The sequence below is a fragment of the Elephas maximus genome, chromosome 3 (genome assembly GCF_024166365.1).
Source record: "Elephas maximus indicus isolate mEleMax1 chromosome 3, mEleMax1 primary haplotype, whole genome shotgun sequence".
NCBI classification, from domain to species: domain Eukaryota; kingdom Metazoa; phylum Chordata; class Mammalia; order Proboscidea; family Elephantidae; genus Elephas; species Elephas maximus.
This window is the reverse complement of record NC_064821.1, coordinates 211,668,826-211,691,383: the sequence shown is the minus strand read 5'-3', so window position 1 is coordinate 211,691,383 and position 22,558 is coordinate 211,668,826. Positions and strand designations below refer to the sequence as shown.

Here is a 22,558-nt window from a genome sequence, read left to right as displayed (position 1 = left end):
GCAAAGCAAAAACATGTCAGAGCAGGAAAACTAAAATATTTTCCACTCATACAGAAAAGTGGTAAGATTATCAAAGGCAAAAAACTTAAGAGACCCAGAAAAACAAGGCAGTCCCTTCTAGTTCCAGCTCTCACATGTTTCACTGTACATTTATTTATTGATGGGCAATTGGGTTGTTCCTGCCTTTTGGCCATTGTGAATAACACTACTATGAACACTGGTGTACCAGTAAGTATCTTCCATTAGTATGGATTTTTATTGTTCACCTTTATCAATTTAGTTTTCATAGGAAAATAATATTGTACTTGTAGTTATGGAGGCCTGGTGGCGCAGTGGTTAAGAACTTGGCTGCTAACCAAAAAGTTGGTAGTTTGAATCCACCAGCAGCTCCTTGGAAACCCTATGAGGCAGTCCTACTCTGTTCTGTAGGGTTGCTATGAGTCGGAATCGACTTACATTTCATTAGTTTAAATATTTAATTAAATTCCATAGGTATGATAAAAGTAAAAATATTTTAGTGTACAAATACAAATTGACTCTTTTTTTGAAAGTAATATTTTCTTTGTGTTTTCAGAAAAAGTTTACATAGCAGTTTAGGTTCCCATTCAACAATTTCTATGCAAATGGTTCAGTGGCATTGGTTAAATATTTCCATTCTGGTTGTTCCATTTTCATCAATCTAGTTTCCCTGCCGTCTTACATTCTCATCTTTGTTTTAAAGTAATGGTTGACTGTTTGATCTCATATAGATAATTTTTTAAAGCAGCACAGTACTCACCAGTGATATTCTTTATTTTGTGAGCCAACCTGTTATTTAAATAAAGGTGATCTCGGGCTAGTTTTGGTTCAAGGTTTAAAGTGTATCTCAGAGCAATAATCTCGGAATCCTCCAGTTTGAAAGAGTCCAGTAGATTCTCTCTCTCTCTTTTTTTTTTTTTTTTTTTAGGAATTTGAGGTTCTGTTCCACATTTTTTCTCCCATTCTATCAGGGCCCTGATCAGAACAGTCAGTAGTGGTAGCGAGGCACCATCTAGTTCTGGTCTCAGGGTTGATGAGGACATGGTTCCTGTCAATTGTTAGTCTTATAGGCTAGTTTCTTCTTTGAGTCTTTGGTTTCTTTCTCTCTCTTTTGCTCTGGATGAGTAGAGACTAATAGTTGTATCTCAGATGGCTGTTCGCAAGCTTTTAAGACCCCAGGTACTACTCACCAAGCTAGGATTAGAACATAAACTTTATGAACTATATTATGCCAAATGACTGAGATGTCCCACGAGACTAAGGTCCTAGTCCTTCAAACCCAGGAAAGCAATCCTGCGAGGTGTTTGGTTATATCTAAGAAGTATCTGTAACTGTGCCCCTATGTACTTTATCATATATAAGAATATATGTACACGCAGTCACAAACATGCACGTACACATGCATATGCCTATATATACAACATATACTCACATATGCATAAAACCTGTGGATTTTCACATATGCATACATACACACATATGGATACATACACACAGATATACCTGCACATATATTTTTTGGTTGTCGCTGCTGTTGCTTCAAAAGTATGTGTGCCTTAGCAATCATCAAAAGGCCCTTTTTCTTGTGTACATTTTAGTGATATTGTTTACCTTTGTCAAGCTGTGCATGCTTCGCCCTTGTTTGTTATCTTTCACCAGTTGACTCTTGACAAGCACATAACTAGTTCAGAAAGGAAGTGCACAGGCATATCAGTTAACCCATTAGCCTCATGTGCTCAGAGGGCCTTGGGTCCTGGTAAATATGGTGTTAGTGTGTTTTGCTTTTTATTTTGAAACAATCTCAAACTTACAAAGTACAAAGAACTCTTACAAACCTTTTATCCAGGCTCACTGGCTGTTAACATTTTTTTAAACGCTGGCCTCAACCCCTAAATGGATTTCATGACTCACAGTTTGAGGGACACTGAAATAGTTCAGCCCATCTCTCTTTTTCTCCAAACAGAGGAAGAATCAGCAGGCCAGAGAGTTTACATGGCTTAACTCAAGGGGGTTGTTACCATTTTGCCTCATTTGCTTTATTCTCTGTCTTTAGATATATGCTACCCCACACTCCCCCCACATTGTTTGAGAGTTAGTTACGGACATCATGTCCCTTTACCCCTAAATACTTCGAGTATTTCTTAAGAAAAAGAACATTTTCTTTGTAATCATGGTACAGTTTTCAAATTCAGAAATTTTAACACTGATATATAATAATGCTACTTTTTAATTTAACATCCATAAGAAAACTTGCCAGTGGTCTCAGTTACACCATTTGTGGTTTGCAAAGAGAAGGGAAAGTGATGAGTAACACAGCAACCAGGTTAAGTGGAGTCTGGTTAGTTAGGACAGTTTCTATTGTAGTTTAATTTTTCTTAAATATTTATGTTGTTTTAGGTGCCATCACATTGATTTTGACTCATAGTGACCTCATGTGACGGAGTAGAACTGTCCCACAGGGTTTTCTTAAAGATTACATCATGATAAATGGAGAAAATATTAAAGTTGTCAAGGATTTCATTTTACTTGGATCCACAGTCAACGCTCATGGAAGCAGCAGCCGAGAAATCAAAAGATGCATTGCATCGGGCAAATCTGCTGCAAAAGACCTCTTTGAAGTGTTAAAAAGCAAAGACGTCACTTTGAGGGCTAAGGTGCTCCTGACCTAAGCCATGATATTTTCATTCACCTCATATATGCATGTGAAATCTGGACAATGAATAAGGAAGACCAAAGAAGAATTGATGCCTTTGAATTATGGTGTTGGCACAGTACATTGAATATACCATGGACTTCCAGAAGAATGAACAAATCTGTGTTGGAAGAAGTATGGCCAGAATGCTCCTTAGAAGGGAAGGTAGCAAGATTCGTCTTTCGTACTTTGGGTATGTTATCAGGAGGGATCAGTCCCTGGAGAAGGACATCATGCTTGGTAAAGCAGAGAGTCAGCGAAGAAGAGGAAAACCCTCAACAAGACAGATTGACACAGTGGCTGCAACAATGGGCTACAACGTAGCAACAATTGTGAGGATAGCACAGGACCAGCAGTGTTTCGTTCTGTTGTACATAGGGTCACTATGCATTGGAACCAACTCGATGGTACCTGTTAACAAAAACAACAATCTTTACGGAAAGAGACTACAGGTCATTCTCCTGTGGAGCTGCAGGGTGGATTCGAACACCAGCCTTTTGCTCAGCAGTGCACTTAGCCATTTGTGCTACCAGGGAACTGTGTGTGTGTGTAGCCCTGGTGACACAGTGGTTAAGAGCTCAGCTGCTGACCAAAAGGTCAGCAGTTCATGTCCACCAGCCAATCCTTGGAAGCCCTATGGGGCAGTTCTTCTCTGTCCTATAGGGGCGCTATGAATCGGATTCAACTTGACAGCAACGGGTTTTATATATATAATAAAATGAGAATGTTCTACATTTTACTCAGAGAACTTGAGGTGTGACATCATAAGACGTACTACTCATAGAGACTTTGTTCCTCTTCTAAGTCTTCTTGTTTATTGGTGTCATGATAAGTTGCAAGGATTTTACCTTAAAGAAATTGCCTCGCACAAAGATGGCAACATCAGAGCAACCTGTGTATGCTCTAATTGTGCTGTGAATTGATTTGTTTTACTGCAACTTTTCTAAAACTTAAAAGTAGCTTCCATTTATTAAATGCCAACTTTTCTCTAAGCACTATGCTTAGAGACTGGCATATGTTATTTCATTTCTACACAACAACCCCCTTAGAAACATTATAATTTTCCTCACTTTTTCAGTGTAGAAACCACAGTTCAGAGATGAGATTATCAAATTTGTCCAAGAATAGGAAATGATAACTCTGGGTATACTTGTAAATATTGTAGAGCTACATGTTTGAATTAAGGCGAGATAAATATTTTATCTAAATTTGGCCACATGCTTTGCCCTTGTCTTGGTCATCTAGTGCTGCTATAACAGAAATACCACAAGTAGATGGCTTTAACAAAGAGAATTTTATTCTCCCACAGTCCAGTAGGCTAGAAGTCCAAATTCAGGGCACCAGCTCCAGGGGAAGGCTTTCTCTCTCTGTCTTATCTAGAGGAAGGTTCTCCTCATCAGCCTTCCCTTGTTGTAGGAGCTTCTCTGTACAGGGACCCCTCAGTCCAAAGGACACGCTCTGCTCCTGGCACTACTTTCTTGGTGGTACGAGGTCCCCATGTCTCTCTGCTCGCTTCTGTCTTGTATATCTCAAAGAAAATTGGATTAAGACACTATTTATTCTTGTAGATCGAGTCCTGCCTCATTAACGTAACTGCCACTAATCCCATCTCATTAACATCATAGAGATAGGATTTACAACGCATAGGAAAGTCACAAAATTGTGGACAAGCACACAATACTGGGAATCATGGCATAGCCAAATTGATACACATATTTTTGAGGGACACAATTCAATCCATGACAGCTCTCAAGATAGAAATTAGGTAGTTAATTCTTAAAGCATCATAGAGGTAGAATCTGTTGAGCTTACCGTTCTGTAATGATCTGACTTGATTCAGGAGGTTTTAGCCTGTTGAAGGTCAAATACAATTTCAGTTTCTTGCTGAAGATGATAATATATACCCTGGGTGCTAAACCACAATGAATAAATTCATCTGTCAGATACGTGACAGCTACTCTCTTCATGGTGTTCCAGGAACTCACAGGCTTTCACAGAAATACAAAACTAAGCAACTGTTAAATCTGAGCCAAGTAAGTGAGTCATTATAAGTCAAATGAACTATGGAATATATATATTATAGATCATCTCAGCCAATTCTCGTATTTGCTAATGTCTATAATGCATACATTTTATATATTAAAAAAATATAAACATATTTTATATATAAATTAATATATAAATATACTAGTGACTAGTATATATTTTACATTTTGTATATAAATATATGTTTTTATATAAATTTCTATATCATATATATTTATATATGTATTAGCAAATAGGAGGATTGGCTAAGATGATTTATAAATCAAAAGTGAATTATTTGTTGGAGTTTAAAAATAAATTGAAAACACAACTGGAATTAACTAGGGGTGCTAATATGCCTCTGGACTCAGAGCCAAAAAAAACAAACAAAACAAACCCATTGCCATTGAGTTGATTCTGACTTATAGCAACCCCACAGGACAGAGTAAAACTGCCACATAGGGTTTCCAAGGAGCACCTCGAACTGCCAATCTTTTGATTAGTGGCCAAACTCTTAACCATTATTCCACCAGCGTTTCGAAGATGACTCAAAATAGGAGGAAGCTATTACTATGCCTAAGTATGAAGAGGCAAGAGCAGGGAGGGTCAACAGAACAAGGCCAAAGTCACAGCTGAAGTTGTCTGACAGGAGCTATGGTCCTACATAAAGAAATGCAAACCAGTTGCCCTCAAGTTAACCCCGACTCATGGTGACCCTCTGCATGTCAGAGTAGAACCATCCTCCATAGTGTTTTCAATGGCTGATTTTTTGGAAGTAGATTGCCAGGGCTTTCTTCCAAGGTACCTCTGGGTGGACTTGAACTTCTAACCTTTTGCTTAATAGTCTACCTCTTTTACTGTTTGTACCACCCAGGGACTCTAAAGAAATGCAACCCTGACCTATTTCTCTTCTCACTCCTTTTGTCCACTAAAGAGAAACACAGGGGAAGACAGAAAGCAAGGTGATGAAGTCTGCCCTTTTGTTTACATGCACTTTTCTTTGGAGGCCTCACCTTGCCATTCAACTTCAACCATCATCCCTATGAAGACTCCCAAGGAAGGGTATATATATAGAAAATGGCAGAAATTAGGGTGAGAGGACAAGCAGCAGCCAATCAGAAGTAGTCAGAGTGGTGGGAGAACAATGAAGACAGGGCAGTGTAACAAAGAAGGAGAGGTCTTTAGCATCAAAACTTTCAGAGAGGGTGATGGTTGAATAAAATGCTGAACATGTCACTGAACTGTGCATGTGAAGATTGCTGAAACATCAGATTTGTTGCATATATATTTAACACAATTAAAAAACAAAAACAAAACTCCAGTGAAATGTTGGGTGAGGGAAGAAGGCTAGAAAGAGCCACTAGATTTGATTCCTAGGCCATGACTGATCTTCCAGAAGTGTTTCAGAAACGTCACGAAAGTGGAAGCCAGATTGTAAGAGTTTAATTTATAGTAGAATTGCGGAGTACAGATTACCTCTTTCAGGAAATTTCATTGTAAAGGGAAAAGGCACATTGAGTTGCAGCTTGAAGATAGTGTGGTGAAGATACTATCTAGAAATAACTAAGCTTTTTTTTTTGAATGGGGGACTATCTTAGGCTGGGTTCTCCAGAGAAGCAAAACCAGCCAAGCATATATATAGAGAGAGAGGAAGTGAAAGAGATTTATCTCAAGGAAATGGCTCACACAATCATAGAGGCTGGCAAATCCCAAGTTCATGGGTCAAGTGTCAGGCTGGAGGCTTCTCCTGACTCACGTAGCTGCAGGGGCTGACGAACTTAAGATCCACAGGCTAGGCGGCAGGCGGCTGGCTCACAGCTGCAAAGGCTGATAAATCCAAGATTAGTAGGTAAGAAAGCAGGCTGCTAGCCCAAGTTCAAAAAACTGGAGGTCAGATGCTGTCAAGCTGAAAGCAGGATCCAGAGCAGAGCAAAAGCCAGGGAGCTTTGCCGGAAAGTCCACGTATGTTTTGTGCAGGCCACACCCCCAAGGAAACTCCCTTTCAACTGATTGGCTGCTCATAGCATTCTTATCATGGAGGTGATTACATTATATCAGATCTCATCATGGAAGTGATTACATCATTACACAACCGCCGAACTGTATCACAACTGCTGAACCACTGAGACTCATGGCCCAGCCTAGTGGACACACAACCTTAACTATCACAGGGAGAAACAGGCCAGCCTGAGAGAGAGATCATCAAACCAAATCAAAAAAGGAACAACAACGAGGCGATGTCCCTGCAGAGGCAGGAGGGCCAGGGTTTAAGAGTGTAAGAGGTGAGACCTGGCAAGATGGAGAGATGGTTCTTCTGTGAAGGCAAGAAGGAATGAAGTGATTGATAAAGATACAGAAATTTTGAAATGGAAAAGAGAGAAACTAAGGAAACACATATCAGATAGGCTTAAAATGTTCAGTAAAAAGGCAAGTGAGGTCTTTTGCCAAGGGTTAGGGAAGCAGTGTGGGAGGTGGCAGCATAAAGAATTGCAGAGGTTTGGAGCAGCTGCCTTAGTGAATACGTCTTAGCAAAAAGACGAACAAAAGGATGGCTCAGCAGCTGCCAAGATCCGGGCTAGCATGGTTCTGACTGTTCCTTTATCAAGAACTGTGTCTTAGATTCCCTTTCAACCTCCATGATACCCTGCACAGAGCAGGCACACAATAAATATTTATTGAAGCGATTCTAACTTTTTAAAATTACCTTTTGAATGAGAAGAAAATAAGGGAAGTGAAAGCAAGAGAAAGCGTTTCAGCATTCCAAAGGGTGGAGATCCTAGAAGCACTTTGTTAATGACCCTTACAGAGTCTACGGCTTTTTCAATTCCAGTTTCATTTCTCAGGCTACCGGCTTCTAAGAATGTCACGAGATCTTGGTGAACTCAATGTCAGTTAATGTTGGTGGGCCTCTGGACAAGCTAGTAAGTAAAGACTTTCTGCATTCCATTTGTACAGATGTCCTTCTCTCTGTCTCTGTACTGTTGTATTACTCTTTCGGGGGACTGGCTAGTAAGTAGAGACTTTGTCCATTTCATTTGTACAGATGTCCTTCTCTCTTTCTCTGTACTGTTATATTACTATTACTGAGGACTGGCTAGTCAAAGTTTACCTGACTGGTAGGATTTTCTTTTGGCATTTCAAGACAGTGGAAGGGGAAAAAATACGAGCAATGAAAATTTTGACTTAAAAAAAAAAGTGAAGAAATGAAACAAAGGCAGTTTGATTACTGTAAACCTCATCAGTCATTATCACTGTCTTTAGATAAATATTTATGTTGGAATTCCATGTAGTCATTGCACTTTATCAATATACCTGAAGTTCCATTTTAATTTCACATTCTGTCTCCTTGGAGGCACTTTCTGTCTTTTATTCATAAAGGGTAAAAAACCAAAATACTTTTTAAAAAGTGTTAACTGGAAAACAACTTTCTAAATCATCCGTGGCTTGCCATGTCATATGTTCAATTTTTCGTATTTTGTGTTTATTTTTAATCATTAATAATAAATAAATAAACCCCATGTCCAAAGGACACGCTCTGGTCCTGATGCTGCTTTCTTGGTGGTATGAGGTCCCTGACTCTCTGCTTGCTTCCCTTTTCTTTTATCTCTTGAGAGATAAAAGGTGATGCAGGCCACACCCCAGGGAACTCCCTGGACCTTCTGGCTCTGGTCATTTTCATCATTTTGAGTTTATTAAGCATCTAACTTCATTAAAAAAAAAAAAAAAAAGTAACCAGAAAACTTCATAGCATCTTTTCTGTAATTCTGAATTCACAATACTAGCTCATAATGTACTCTTTAATGTTAAGTAGGTCCAGGTCTGGAACACGGGATATTAGACAAACTGTAGGAAATTTCTCTGGCCTGTAGCTCAGGCATAGCCATCCTGATGGAGTAATTTTAAAGACAGCATTTTGGCAATCACTGTGCCACTTTTTTCCTCATTCCTTTATAATACAGCAATTACAAACCTTGTTTTCTAAGACATTATGATAGTAAATTAAAAAATACTAGCACTTAGAATTTGTCTTTTTATCTAATGTTGCTAGAAACCCTGGTGGCATAGTGGTTAAAAGCTACTGCTGCTAACCAAAAGGGCAGCAGTTCGATTCCACCAGGGACTACTTGGAAAACTTACGGGGCAGTTCTACTCTGTTTGCTAGGGTTGCTATGAGTCAGAATCGACTCGACGGCAACAGGTATCTCATGTTACCATAACAGAAATACTAACAGTGGGTGGCTTCCACACACTGAAATCTATTTTCTCAAAGTTAGGAGGCTAGAAGTTCAAATTTATAGCGCAGGCTCCAGGGGAAGGCTTTCTCTCTTGGTCAGCTCGGGAGGAAAAAAGGTCTTTGTCTCTTCAGCTTCTATTCCTTGGCTCCTTGGTGATCTTCATGTGGTCTGGCATCCAAATCTGCTCCTTCCATATCTTAAAAGAGATTGACTCAAGACATCCCCTGTGACATAAAGAAAATCCATTCCCAAACGGGATTATAACCACAGGTGCACTAGGATTTACAGCTCATATTTTGTGTGTGTGTCGGGGAGGGGGTGGGGGGTGCACAATTCAACCCCTAACAGAGTTGTTCTGAAGGACACCTTGACAGATGGACTCATGGTTCCTTTGGAACCTGTTTATTGCAACATGGGCTGATAAAGAGTTTACTCTTGATGAAAAATTTCTTTTGAGTTTATATTTTTCAAGTTTTTTTTTTTTAAATGTGTGCACAAGCTTTTGCATCTGCATGCGATCTCAGGATTCCTGCACTGACACGGGGCTCCAAGCAGACGCTTGAGACACCCCTGCGTCGGCGCCAGCATCTACGTGCAGACAGACTTCCTGTCTGCCCAGTGGCTGCTGTGGCCACACGCTCCCATCTTCCCAGGCTACTCTAAGTTCAGTTATTGTCCTTGTCGGTTCCAGAATTTCTATTTACAAGGTAGATTCTACTTGGGGGTGATTTTGTGGTGTCTTTCCAGGCTCTCGATACGATAATACTACTTCCAAGCCATGATTCTGTTTGGGGGATTTTTTTTCGTCCCCCCAAAAAAAATGTATCAGAACAGTGACTGTGTTATTCAGTATTGTAGCTAAATGTGAAACTGGAGCTTCCTGTGTTGACCAGACAGGGTTGTTCATTAGCTTTCCATCACTGGATTTCAGAAAGGCTCCTTAAATCAGTGCTACATTCTCCCAGTTCTTGTGAATAACCATCAATAGCGGCATTCCTGGCCTTTGACGCCTCTGAATATATTTTATCGACTGGATAAAAATTGTGCTGTTAAGTCATAAATTTGAGAATCCTATTTCAAATTTATTTTGTACTAAAGCAGCGCACAGTGTGCTCTAGGAATTCTCTAAAGCTTGTGATTTATATTCCAGTTTTCACTCCAGCTGGAGAAACGACTTTGCCCTTTGGTCACTCAGAACCAATTTACTTCTAAGTAGAATTTGCCGCTGACATGTTGAGTTTGGTTTTTAAAAAAACATCTCCTACTAAAAGCCTTTCCTCCCATTTTAGAAGAACAAACCTGACTAGTGAATGTTTTACTGAAAACTTATCTACTTCAAAGCTGATATTTAAAAAGTTTAGTTTTTCTTACTTTGAGAACTGTGAATGTGAGTGTAGCAGCAGCACACAACGCGGCTTGAACAGCAGTTAAATGGATTTCACCTTCTCTGACTCTAGGATTTTTGAAGTCTGTATAAACTTGTTTTGAAAACCAGTGTCTACCAATAATGTAATAATAAACATACCTTTTGCGTGATAAAAATTAATTACAAAAAGCATATTCTTTTATGGTTTCAGCAATGAGAAGAAATGTGTAAATAGGCTGTATTAAGCATAAACTTTTACCTCCATTATATATACAGAGTTATATATATATACACATACACACATACGTTTGTCAGGCAGTTTCCCTTTATCAGAGTTTTAAATGCCTTTATGATTTCAGTTGATCCCTCCCTCCCGCCCTCCCTCTTTCTCTCTAAGTAGAGACTCATTTCAAGCCCTAATACACAATCGAAGAAAATTTGGTCTCAGAGTCACAGTCTCACTTTACTGAGTTAAAATGACATCACAAATCACAAGCTCTCCGTTACCGGAAGTTGGGGTGCTATGGCCACAAGTGGTAGATGAGCAGTTATTCGGAAGGAATGGAATGAGTCATCAGAATACCTTAAAGAGATACAGTTCAAACTTTCCTAGAGGATGAAACATTCAGGTGAGTAAGTCTGCCCCTAGCAACATTTTTAAAAAATGTAGTCAAGTTTTCCTGAAGCACCAAGCTGGCCTTTCTACTCTAGTCTCTACATAATTACAGATTCAAGGCAGAGCCAAAAGTGTAAGAGACAAATTTATCAGGACCGTGAAGAATCATTCATGACCCTCTTATTAAGTGACAGGCATTATGCTTAATAAACACTTTATCTACCAAGGCTCCCTTGGCAGTCTGGTGGAACCTACACTTAAAATAATGTTTCTAAATGCATCAAAATAAAACCCACAGGATTGTAATGGAAGCCAGTTACATTGAAATAATGTTATCAAAGTATTTTAAATGCAAAGTTTGTGATACACTAAGATACATACTTTTGTATTAGCTCATTCAATAATACAATTGAGTGGCAGGCCTAACATCTACTATGGTTTTTATCAGTAATGAACATAAACAATATTTCAAGATAGCTACAACAACTATATTGTGATACAGAAATCTTAGTGATTTTTATTGGAATCAAAATCACAGTTACTGCTAATGCTAAGGAGTTTTTTTTGGAGGGGGCTTGATTTTTTGTCTACATTTACAAGTGAAAGAAATGCTGAATTTCTGCTAGAGGTTAGTGAAAATAAAGATGTAATTTTTGCCCCATCCAAGTTCATAGAAAAAAAATCTTTTTTTTCTCCCCCTGAATTCTATCCATGGACACCCAAGGGCCCCCAGATTTAGAAGTCCTGCTTTGAATTATCCCAGCCTCTTCACAAGGTGTGGGTGGACCTGGGGGTACTAGGAGTTTCTGAATGAAAGACAAACAACTGCATCTGGATCTGTATGTCCCAGGCATGGAAGAGCCTATTGGTGGCATGATTGCTCTCTGTGATGGTTAAGGTGCGTGTCAACTTGGGTGGGCCATGATTCTCAGTGGTTTGGCAGTTATATAATGATGTAATTTGGCAAGTAAGTAATGATGTAGTCATCCTTCATTTTGCGATGTAATTACCTCCATGATATGATCTGATATGATCAGCCAATCAGTTGTAAGGGGAGTTTCCTTGGGGGTGTGGCTTGCATCCAGTATATATACGGACGTTCTGGCAAAGGTCGCTTGCTTGCTCTGGATCCTGCATCCAGCTATTCATCATCTGACCTTTGGGTTTTGGGACTTGAGCCAGTGACCTGCTGTATTGCCTGCCAATCTTGGGATTCATCAGCCTCCACAGCCTGTGAGCCAGTAGCCTGCTGTCTTACCTGCCAATCTTGGATTCGTCAGCCTCCGTAGTCCATGAGCCAGTGGCCTGCCATCCAGCCAGCCAATCTTGGGACTGCTCAGCCTCTGCAGCCCGTGAGCCGGCAGCCTACCATCTTGCCTGCTGATCTTGGATTTGTCAGCCTCCACAGCCTGTGAACCAGCAGCCTGTTGCCTGACCTGCCAATCTTGGGTTTGTCAGCCCCTGCAGTTACATGAGTCAGAAGAAGCCTCTAGCCTGATGCCTGATCCACAGACTTGGGACTTGCCAGCCTCTACAACTGTGAGAGCCATTTCCTTGAGATATATCTATATCTATATCTATATCTATATCTATATCTATATCTATATCTATATCTATATCTATATCTATATCTATATCTATATCTATATCTATATCTATATCTATATCTATATCTATATCTATATCTATATCTATATCTATATCTATATCTATATCTATATCTATATCTATATCTATATCTATATCTATATCTATATCTATATCTATATCTATATCTATCTATCTCTATCTCTATCTGTATCTATCTACCTTTCACTGGTTTTGCTTCTCTAGAGAACCCAGCCTAAGACATTTGGTACCAAGAGTAGGGTATGTTAGGGAAGTAACATGTTACAATTCAGGATTAGAAACAACTCAGGATACAGTTCCTCAATCAGGACAACTCACAGGTAGGCCTTGCTTTCCAGTGCCTTGACTCCTTGGCCTGGCCTCTGCCCTGCTCAAGCAAGTGTTACAAACCTCTTTAGTTCCACTAAAGAGTCCACCAGGAAGCCTCCTGCCTGAAGGCACTCAGCTCTCTCGCTCTGTGGCTCAGTACACCCACTGTAATGGCCTTGCTCCATGGACCAGGAAGCTCACTGCACCATCTTACACCAGTTTCCTGGTTCTGCTGCCACTGCTTCTCACACTCTTATACTGTCTCTGGTGTTACACTTCTCTGTCTCCAGGGTCTAGGAGGTTCTCAGCACAGGGATCCCAGGTTCAAAGAATGTGTTCCACTCCTAGCTCTTCTTCTTGGTGGTAGTGGGTACTCCGTCCTCTGGTGGGCACTTTTTGGACCTAGTAAGGACAAAGTGTCAATTACTTTGGACATCTTGGTAAAAGATTTGCTTGTTAGAGCGTGGGAAGTTAATCCCACAAAAATTCAAGTGCCTGCCACCTCAGTGAAATTTCTAGGAGTCCAGTGGTGTGGGGGATGTCGAGATAGTCCCTCTAAAGTGAAAGATAATTTGTTACATCTGGCCTCTGCTACAACTGAAAAGGAGGCACAATGCCTGGCAGGCCACTTACATTTTGGAGGCAACATATCTCTCATTTGGGTTTACTACTCCACCTTATTTATCAAGTAACTCAAAAAGCTGCTAGTTTTGAGTGGGGCCCAGAACAAGACAAGGTTCTGCAACAGGTTCAGGTTGCCATGCAAGCTGCTCTGCCACTTGGGCCACATGATCCTGCTGATCCAATGGTGCTTGAAGTGTCCGTGGCAGCAAGAGATGCTGTTTGGAGGCCCCTATTGGTGAATCACAGTGTAGGCCCTTAGGATTTTGGTGCAAAGCCCTGCCATCCTCTGCAGATAACTACCCTCCTTTTGAGAAACAGCTTTTGGCTTATTGGTGGGCCTTAGTAGAGACTGAACACTTAACTATGGGACACCAAATCACCTTGCAGCCTGAGTTGCCCATCATGAACTGAGTGTTGTCTGACCCACAGAGCCATAAAGTTGGACATGCACAGCTGCACTCCATCATTCAATGGAAGTAGTATATACAAGATCGGCCCTGAGCAGGACCTGAAGGCACAGGTAAGTTGCACAAAGAAGTGACCCAAATGCCCATTGAATCCACTCCCGTCACATTACCTTCCATCTCCCAGTCTGTACCTATGGCTTCATGGGGAGTTCCTCATGATCAATTGGCTGAGGAAGAGAAAACTCATGCCTGGTTTACAGATGGCTCTGCACCATATGTAGGCACCACTCGAAAGTAGACAGCAGCAGCACTACAGCCCCTTTCTGGGACCTCCCTGAGGGACAGTGGTGAAAGGAAACCCTCCCAGTGGGCAGAACTTCAAGCAGTGCACCTGGTCGCTCACTTTGCTTGGGAGGAGAAATGGCCAGATGTGCATTTTCATACTGATTCATGGACTGTGGCCAATGGTTTGGCTTGATGGTCAGGGACTTGGAAGGAACATGAATGGAAAACTGGAGACAAGGAGGTAGAGGGAAAGAGATACGTGGATAAAAAAATATATATATTTTTTATTATTATTTTTTTTTGGATAGACCTCTATAAATGGGCCAAAGAAATGAAGATATTTGTATCTCATGTGAATGCTCACCAAAGGGTGACCTCAGCAGAGGAGGACTTTAACAATCAAGTGGATTGTATGACACGTTCTGTGGAAAGCAGACATCTGCTTTCCCCTGCCCCTCCCCTCATTGCCCAGTGGGTTGATAACCAAAGTGGCCATGGTGGCAGGGATAGAGGTTATAATAGGCCCAGCAACATGGACTTCTAGTCACTGAAGCTGACATGGCCAGCATCACAGGATGCCCAACCTGCCAGCAGCAGAGACCAACACTGAGTCCCCAGTATGGTACCATTCCTCACGGTGATCAGCCAGCAACCTGGTGGCAAGTTGATTATGTTGGACCACTTCAAGCATGGATCAGTGTTTCATTTTTACTGGGATAGGCACTTACTTTGAATATAGATTTGCCTTCTCTCCACACAATGCCTCTGCCAAAACTACCATCCATGGACTCACAGAATGCCTTATTCACCATCCTGGTATCCCACACAGCACTGCCTCAGATCAAGGGACTCACTTCACAGCCAATGAAGTACAGCAATGGGCCCATGCTCATAGAACTCACTGGTCTTACCATGTTCCCCATTATCCTGAAGCATCCGGCTTGATAGAATGATGGAATGGCCTTCTAAAGATACAATTATGGCACCAGCTAGGCAGCAATACCTTGTAGGATTGGTGCAATGTTCTCCAGGAGTCCGTATATGCTCTAAACCAGTGTCCAATATATGGTGCTGTTTCTCCCATAGCCAGGATTCATGGTTCCAGGAATCAAGGGGTGGAGATGGGTATGGCACCACTCACTATTACCCATAATGACCCACTCACAAAATTTTTGCTTCCTATCCCCACAATCCTATGATCTGCAGGTCTAGAGGTCTTAGTTCCAAAGGATGGAATACTCCCACCTGGAGACACAACATGGATTCTGTTGACTAGGAAGCTAAGAATGCCACCTGGACACTTTGGGCTCTTCATGTCTCCGGATCAACAGGCAAAGAAGGGAGTTACCATATTGGCTGGTGTGACTGATCCTGAATACCAAGGGGAAATAAGATTGATGTTGCATAATGGAGGTAAAAAAGAGTATGTCTGGAATACTGGAGATCCCTTAGGGCATCTCTTAGTACTACCATGGTCTGTGATTAAAATCAATGGAAAACTACAGCAACCCAATTCCAACATGACTACTAATGGCCCAGACCCTTTAGGCATGAAAATGTGGGTCACCACACCAGGCAAAGAACCACAACCAGCTGAGGTGCTTGCTGAAGGCAAAGGGAATATGGAATGAGTGAATGAACTAGGTAGTTCCAAATAGCAGTTACGACCACATGACCAATCGCAGAAATGAGGACTGTAATTTTTTTTGAAATAATTTTTATTGTGCTTTAAGTGAAAGTTCACAAATCAAGTCAGTCTCTCACACAAAACCCATATACACCTTGCTACACACTCCCAATTACTCTCTCCCTGATGAGACAGCCTGCTCTCTCCCTCCAGGACTATAATTGTTATGAGTATTCCTTTCTTGTATATGTGCATCAAATATTTTTTGTTTTCTCCACTTATAAAATATAACATGTAAACAGGGCTAGTGTGTTTTTGGTTGTACATATGTTAGTTGTATTGTGTTGGGGCAAGTTATGTAGTTGTAGTTGTCTTTGTTTAGAGATTATATATGGTTTAAAGATATGTGTACAGGTTCCAAGATGACAAGGGGTGGACCGTGATAATTAAGGTTGTGTCAACTTGGCTGGGCCATGATTCTCAGAGGTTTGGCAGTTATATAAAGATGTAGTCATCCTCTATGATGTGATCAGATGTTTTCATCCAATTAGTTGCAAGAGGAGTGTCTTAGTCCTCTAGTGCTGCCAGAACAGAAATACCACAAGTGGATGGCTTTAACAAAGAGAAATTTATTTTCTCCCAGTCTAGTAGGTTACAAGTCCAAATCCAGGGCATAGGCTCCAGGGGAAGGCTTTCTCTGTAGGCTCTAAAGGAAGGTCTTTGTCCTCCATCTATCCCTGGTCTAGAAGCTTCTCAGGCACAGGGACCCCATGTCCAAAGGACATGCTCTGCTCCTGATGCTGCATTCTTGGTGGTATGAGGTCCCCAACTCTCTGCTTGCTTCCCTTTTCTTTTATCTCTTGAGAGACAAAAGGTGGTGCAGGCCACACCCCAGGGAACTCCCTTTACATTGGATCAGGGAGATGACCTGGGTAAGGGGGGTGTTACAATCCCACCCTAATCCTTTTAACGTAAAATTACAATCACAAGATGGAGGACAACCACAGAATACTGGGAATCATGGCCTAACTAAGTTGATACATTTTTTGGGGGGACACAAGTCAATCCATGACAGGGAGTTTCCTCAGAGTTGTGGCCTGCATCTAATATATAAATGGACATTTTAGTAAGGCTTGCTTGCTTGTTGTGGATCCTGTATCCAACTCATCATCATCTGACCTCCAGTTCTTGGGACTTGAGCCAACAACCTACCATCTTACCTGCCAATCTTGGGTTTGTCAGCTTCGACAGCTGTAAGCCAGCGGCCTGCCAGTCTTGGGATTCATCAACCTCCATAGCCTGTGATCCAGCAGCCTGTCATCTTACCTGCTGATCTTTTGTTCATCAGCCCATACAGCTATGTGAGTCAGGAGAAGCCTCCAGCCTGAAGCCTGACCCATGGACCTGGGACTTGCCAGCCTCTACAACCGCATGAGCCATTTCCTTGAGACAAATCTATCTATCCCCTTCCCCTATTGTACTTCTCCAGAGAACCCAGCCTAAGACACCATCCTTGACTAGAGTGCAGGCTCTTTGCTTACTAATACGCACATATCTTTGCCTTTCCCAGCACCCTCATACCATTCCAGAGAATCTCGGGGTTGAAATGAGTTTTAAATGCCTGGTACAATCGATATGTCATACCCTAAAAATAATGGTTGGGCTCTTACTCTGTGGCACATAAGTTACAGCACCTAATTTACACAAGCAGATATTAACATTTCTGTTTTACATAGGTTCATTTGCTCATTTAGAAAAAAGAAAATGTTGTGCCTCGTGTGCCCATTACTAACCTAGGTGTGGGGTTTAAGATACACAGTTGCTGTCCTCATAGAATTTATATTCTAGCAGGAAAGAGAAAAAAAAATTATACAATTGCAAATTGTGCTAGGTGTTCTGAAGGGAACAAAAGTGTCTGAGTCTGAGACTCAAAGGGGACCTACTTCAAATAGGCTTGTTAGAGGAGGTAGCTCTGAGGAGGAAATGTTTAAGCTGAAACTAGAAGGTAAATCAAGGGAAAGGCTGCTCCAGGCAGAGAGAAGAGCAAAACCAAAGGCTGTGAGGCTGGAAGGAATTTGGCATTTTTGAAGACAAGGAAGCAAACCAGTGTGGCTGGAGCTTGGTAAAGCTGGGATAGTGGTAGAAGATGAGATTGGAAACATGATCAGGGTCTGGATCATGGAGGAACTTAAGGGCATGCCGAGAGTCCAGATTTCATCCTCAATGCACTGAGAAGCCACTGGAGAGTGACAAGAACAGATTAACACTTTTAAAAGGTCACTATGTTCCTCGAAAAGTTAGACAGAATTACCATCTGACTGAGCAATTCCACTCCTAGGTCCATCTGGGTAACTGAAAACATGTCCATGCAAAAATATGCACGTGAATGTTCACAGCAGCATTATTCGTAATAGCTGTCTTCATTTCTTAATGTTGTCATAACAGAAATACCACAAGTGGGTGGCTTTAACAAATTCATTTTCTCACAGTTTAGGAGACTAGAAGTTCAAATTCAGGGCGCCAACTCTAGGGGAAGACTCTCTCTGTTTGGGGGAAAATCCCTCTCAGCTTTTTCTGCGTTCTTCTTGGTGTCCCTTGGAGATCTCCACATGGCATCTATCTTTCCCCCATTCCTGCTTGCTTCTGTCGCTCCCTACACTGATATGGCCTCGTTAACATTGCAAAGAAAACGCTGTTCCCAAATGGGAGTATGTGCATAGGTAGAGGGGTCACGATTTACAACACGTATTTTGGGGAGACACAATTCAATCCGTAACAATAGCCAAACAGATGAAGCAACCCAAATGTCCATCAGCTGATAAGTGGACAATAAAATGTGTTCTATCCATACAATGGGATATTACCTGGCCCTAAAAAGGAATGAAGTACTGACACATGCTATACCACAGATGAACACTGAAAAAAACATTAGGCTGAGTGAAGGAGGCCGGACCAAAAGGCCACATATTGTATGATTCCATTTATTTGAAATGTCCAGAATAGACAATCCATAGAGACAGAAAATAAAGTTAGTGGTTGCCAGGGGCTGGGAGGGGGGAGAATTGAGACTAACTGCTAATAATAGGGGGTTTCTTCTGGGGGTGATAAAAATTTAATGGAATAAGATAGTGGTGATGGCTGAATGACATATTGAGTATATTAAAGACTGCTAAAGTCTAAACTTCAAAATGGTAAGTTTTATGTTCTATGAAATATGCCTCAATTTTAAAAAATGGTTCTAAAAAAATGAAAATAAAGATCACTCTGGCTGTTGTGTGGTCAAGAAAGGAAGCAAAGGAAGCCATTAGGCAAAGGACCCCAAGTCAAGAAATTGGGCCAAATTGACACACTGAGAAAGCAGTAAATCTTTCTGATCCCAAGTTCCTCATCCTTAACCTTTATGATAGACTGTTGTGGTTGTTAGCTGCCATCAGGTTGCCCCCACCTCATGGTGACCCCATGCACAACAGAAAGAAATGCTGCCTAGTCCTGAGCAATCCCCAACGTCAGCTGCAGATCAGACTATCATGATTCCCAGGGTTCTCACTGGCTGCTTTTCAGGACTTTCTCCCTGGTCTGTGTTAGTCTGGAAACACCACTGAAACCTGTCAGCATTGTAGCAACACACAAACCCCCAATGACAGACTAGCTAGAGATTGAACCCAGGTCTTCTGCTTGGAAGGCAAGAATTCTACCACTGAACCACCAATGCCTCCTATGACATACAGTCACCGACTATATGACAGGAATTTAATTTGGCCAAGGGTCCCTCCACCTGCCAGCTATCTCCAGACATACCCACACCAATTCTCTGAGGACTTTTCTCTGTTGACTCTTCAAACACTAGAGTTGCTGTTTGGATGAAATCTCCATATATTAGGAAAACATTTTTCTACTGTCAGACTACTGAGAATAAAGATACACAGCTCCAGGACAGATAAAGGACAATAAAAATTTCTGGCATGTTAAACTTGAGAATCTTCTTAGGAAAAGAACTTTCTTGCCCTCTCGTGGCAAGAAAACAGTTTTTGTTTTAGAGACGATTATCAGTAACTCTAACTTCTTTGTTGGACTGGAGGGAGTTTTGTTTTCCTAGTTTCATTGAGGGCTCTGGATCTGAGTGTTAAAAAATACCTTTGGGTAGAGCACTTAAATAAATTTTCTTTATTAAATATTTTAAATCCCTTCCGTAGGTGGTAGAAAAATATTTTCTTATGTGCCAAGGACAGAGATCATCCAATAAAATGGAATGTGTGAGATGCACAGGGTTGAAGGTGCCAAGTGCTCGAGTTTAAGAGAAAAACAAGTTGTTTTTCAAGGTTTTTTCTTTTTCTTTTTTTCCTGCAAAGACCTGAGGTTTTGAACAAAATTATGGAGAAAACATTGTAACGCTTGACCCTTGTACTTTTCCCCGGAGTGGGGGCGGGGGAAGGCTACAAGGAAGCTTTGTGAGCCTCTTCATCTAGGGCCCAATGCCCTGGGCACCATTCCCCCTCTTCCCTGGCTTCCGCACTTTCAAAATGTTATCCCCAAAGGCATACAACTGGCCATTTATATATGTGCCTGCGGTCCATGCTTATCAAGAAATCAGTGCTCTACAGATGCCCACAGAACAGGGTAGGACACTACTTAAAAAAAGGATATTGGGAATCAAATACCCAGAGACAAGTAGGGCTGAATTCACCCAGTCACATATAAGATTTTCAGTTTATCCTCAATTAATTCAAGTTTTGTCTCAGTTACGCTCACATACATTTTAAAGAAACTAGCGTGTAATCATCTCCTAAAGTGATATTAATTTACTAGTCTTGTGCAAGGCTGACATGTTCTCCCAGTCAAAGGGGGTCAAATCTGCCAGAGTCAGAATTAACCCTGCAGCTCTGAACTAACTTCTGGTGAATTCAGAATCGCATATGAGAAAAATGCTTGTCAAATTGCAAAGTGCTGTACAAAGTAAAATAAATACTATTATGATTTTCCCAATCTTAGGAAGGCAACATTAGTTTGCAAATGACTTCTCAGGTCAACAATATCTTCAAGAAAGTATTGATTCTCAGCTAATAAAATGGTTACAAAATTATTCTAGTATGTCGTGCCCGCCTTCGATTATTCCAAGACACAGGAGACCACTTCTGACTTTCCAAATGTGGAAAACACACACATTTCCAAAAAAGACTTCCAGAATGAAATAGTTTCCAGCATTATATGAGCCACTCCCTGTACACCAAGGAGACATTCCTTTAACCAATCTTACAACCTACTGCTCATGAAGCATTTTCATGTCTTGGACGACAGACTCCAATTGGACACCAACGATAAAACGTGAGGTGGCCAGGAGCCCTGGGATAGGCATGGGGGTGGGTAGACCAGCTTTTAGCTCTGGTTTTTACTAGTGTGATGATCTCATAATTTCTTTCAAGCAACAGTTCTACAAAGGACACCTCTTTCACCTTCTGTTTCTTTTTATAGACTATTCCCCCAGTCATCCAGAGGTCAATGTGGAAGTCATTCTGATTCACTCAGTCCTTTATTCCGTCATCATCCAGTCGTTAAGCATTTCGGTTTCTTGTGAGAACATGTCTCCTATCTGCTCCTTTCAACTGCCACAACCCTGGTCCTCGGCTGGCTTCCTGCGGCCTGAAAGATTTAATCTAAATGCTAGGAACAAAGAACCCTCAAAACCTGACCTTCACCTCAGTTTCTGCTACTATCCTCCCACAGCAAACCCTCCATCCCAACTGCTTACTTTCTCACTCTCCTGCTTATGCTGTGCTATGTGCTGACAATTTGGCGGGGGTGGAGATGGACAGGTCAACTATTGCTGCGATAACAAATTACTATGAATTCAGTGGCTTAAATAATACAAATTAATTTTTTTACAGTTCTGGAGGTTAGACCCGTTTTGGATTTCCAACCTCCAGAACCATACCTATTTTAGTCATTTAAAAATAGGGTCCTTCACAGGAATCTCCTTAGGGGATTAGCACAGGTAAGCATCTGAAAATACAGTAAGTTCATTACACACAAAATACCAAATAGCAGCAACTACTTATAGGTAACAGCAGGGTATCAAAATGAAAGTCTGAAATTCTGCATACTATGCCTTGAGGGAGATGAGGCACCTTTGAGTACCTAGCTGTCACCTTGTCACCCAGGATTTCATGTTCTCACGCTATTGATCGTGAACCCTGCATTCTGGTGCAGAAAATTTACAGCCACGTGCCATTGACCTCTAATTCAAACCTTAATTATACAAACAAAGAGGCTAATTAAGGAGAAGAGATGGAGATGAGGACAGGGCTGGGACAGGCAGCTCTCTTCCACTACCGACTGGCTCTGCTCATCCCCTGCCCCACCCCTACTCATTTTTCTTTTCGGCCCCTCCTCCACTGCACCCCCCGTCGGCGGCCTTCAGCTCAAACCAGACACAAGGCCAGCTCCGAGACAAAACGAAATCAGACCCCGAGGGGCCCGCACGTTCTCCGCACGAGCTGGAGGCCCCATTCCCAGGGAGCCTCCCCCAGCACGGCGCCCGGACGCCAGGCTCACATCCGGACAGTCCGACCACTTCCGCCCCGACTCCGGCCCGTGGTCCCGCCCCGCTACGTCATTGTGAAGTTCCGACCCTGCGACAAAGTGCGGGCGTGGCGCGCGAGTCTCAACCAATGGGGTGCCAGGAGCGAAATTTGTGACGAATGAGTTGCTGGAACGCTCTGGGCGGCCGA

The 22,558-nt window shown here is 41.6% G+C and overlaps 1 long non-coding RNA gene across 2 annotated transcripts; it reads left to right on the top strand.

Annotated features, from left to right (window-relative positions):
* Window positions 1–7,490: 7,490 nt before the first annotated feature.
* On the top strand, window positions 7,491–16,581 carry LOC126073945 (uncharacterized). Of its 2 annotated transcripts, none has more exons than XR_007516887.1 (3): window positions 7,491–7,656; window positions 13,944–14,034; window positions 15,413–16,581. It is a non-coding gene; the product is annotated as an uncharacterized LOC126073945 (long non-coding RNA). The 2 variants fall into 2 exon arrangements; XR_007516888.1 differs by lacking the exon at window positions 7,491–7,656 and adding an exon at window positions 11,486–12,491.
* The last annotated feature ends 5,977 nt before the right edge of the window (window positions 16,582–22,558 follow it).